This window comes from Camelus ferus, chromosome 10 (assembly GCF_009834535.1).
Source record: "Camelus ferus isolate YT-003-E chromosome 10, BCGSAC_Cfer_1.0, whole genome shotgun sequence".
NCBI classification, from domain to species: Eukaryota; Metazoa; Chordata; class Mammalia; order Artiodactyla; family Camelidae; genus Camelus; species Camelus ferus.
Genome location: NC_045705.1, coordinates 16380674 through 16382415, shown reverse-complemented (window position 1 = coordinate 16382415; position 1742 = coordinate 16380674). Strand labels below are relative to the sequence as shown.

Genomic DNA, 1742 nt, shown 5'->3' with positions numbered 1-1742 from the left:
GAGGCTTCGTGAGTCCAAAATCTGCTGGGGAAGGCTGGCAAGCTGGAGACTCTGGAGGGAGTTAGAGTCTTAAAGCAGTCTGTTGGAGAATTCCTTCTTGCTTAGGGGAGGTCAGCCTTTTGTTCTATTCAGACCTTCAGTGGATTGGATGAGGTCCACCCACACTATGGAAGGCAATCTACTTTACTCCAAGTCCATCGATTTAAATATAAATCTTGTCCAAAAATAACTTCACACAGAGGAGGGTATAGCTCAGTGGTAGAATGCGTGCCTTGCAAGCTCGAGGTCCTGGGTTCAATCCCCAGTACCTCCATTAAAAATAAGTAAACAATAAGAAAATGAATATATTTATATTTATGTATGACTGAAAAATTGTGCTGTATGACCAGAAATTGACACAACATTGTAAACTGACTATAACTCAATTTAAAAAAAAAAACAGTAAAAATAAATAAACAAACCTAATTACCTTACCCCTCCTCCAAAAAAAAAAAAAAAAAACTTCACAGAAACATCCAGAAAAATGTTTGGCCAATCAGGGTACCATTGACACATAAAATTAACCATCATAATACCCAACAAAGAAAATAAAAGCTAAATGAATTACCAACACAGGTATTCCTGAAACTTCTTCCCATGAAGAATCCAAGTCTTCTGAATCACATTTTGGCTACTGTCTATGTACAGCATTTCCTCAAAGATTCCATAAAGGAACTAAAAGCCATCAGTGATGGGCTCTTAATCTGGCTTTGAAATTATGTACAACTAACCTATTACTGACTAGTCCTTGGAAAATGTTGTTAAGCACATCTGATTGATCTGCTTCACCCCCTTCACCACAACTGTTGGTTTACTAGTGGTTGAAAAGAGTGTTCCACAGCAGTCTCTGGAATTTTCCTCCAAGCCACTGACCCCTATTCTGAAAGTTTTGTTTTCACTTTTGATATTCACCTACACAGGCAATGATAATTGATAACTGCTGTACAGCCTCCAGAAAAGTAAAACACATCCTGATTTTAGAAAAGATAAAATGTGAAAAAAAATACGCATGTTGGTATCAATGAAATAACTGATAACCTCTGCCTTTTCTTTCTCTCCTCTCTTTCCGGAACTCCCATTAAATGCATACTTAATCTATATATTTAAGCATCTTTCTCCTATATCTTCCGTTCTTTCATTGGTGCTAAATCATAGCTTTAGGGTCCTTAATTTTCATTATTGCATTTTTCAAGTTCTAGTATTTCTAGTTGACTCTCTTGCAAATAAGCAATATACCAATTTTTATGGTTTCCAGTTACTTGCCAAAGTATTGCAGGTATCGTTTTGTGGTTATGTTTTATGAAAAGACAAAGGGTTTTTTTTATTAGTAACTGAATGCACTATGTGAAATATAAACCATATTGCATGACTTGCAATTACATACAATGTACTGTAAATATTTACACACAGCAGATCATAAAGGATTGATGATGAATTCTGCTATCTGTTTCTCATTTTCCCCTGCCAAGGAAGTAGTAGAACTTAGTGGTTACAAGCAAAGCAAGTTAGACAGGCATGCATTTGAGTTCTGGCCATCGAATCTTAGGTAGTTACTTCTTTGAGTCTCGCTATGGGTTATCAATACAATTAACATAATAACAGTCGTGATCTCAAAGGGTTATCTTGGATCAAGTTAGAGAAAGTAAGTATGGATCGAGTATGTAGAGCACTAACGTAGCACCTGGCACATAGTCAAAGTTGGA

At 36.3% G+C, this 1742-nt stretch overlaps 1 non-coding gene across 1 annotated transcript; it reads left to right on the top strand.

Annotated features, from left to right (window-relative positions):
- Positions 1-241: 241 nt before the first annotated feature.
- TRNAA-UGC lies at positions 242-313 on the top strand. Its single transcript has one exon. It is a non-coding gene; the product is annotated as a tRNA-Ala (tRNA).
- Positions 314-1742: the final 1429 nt, after the last annotated feature.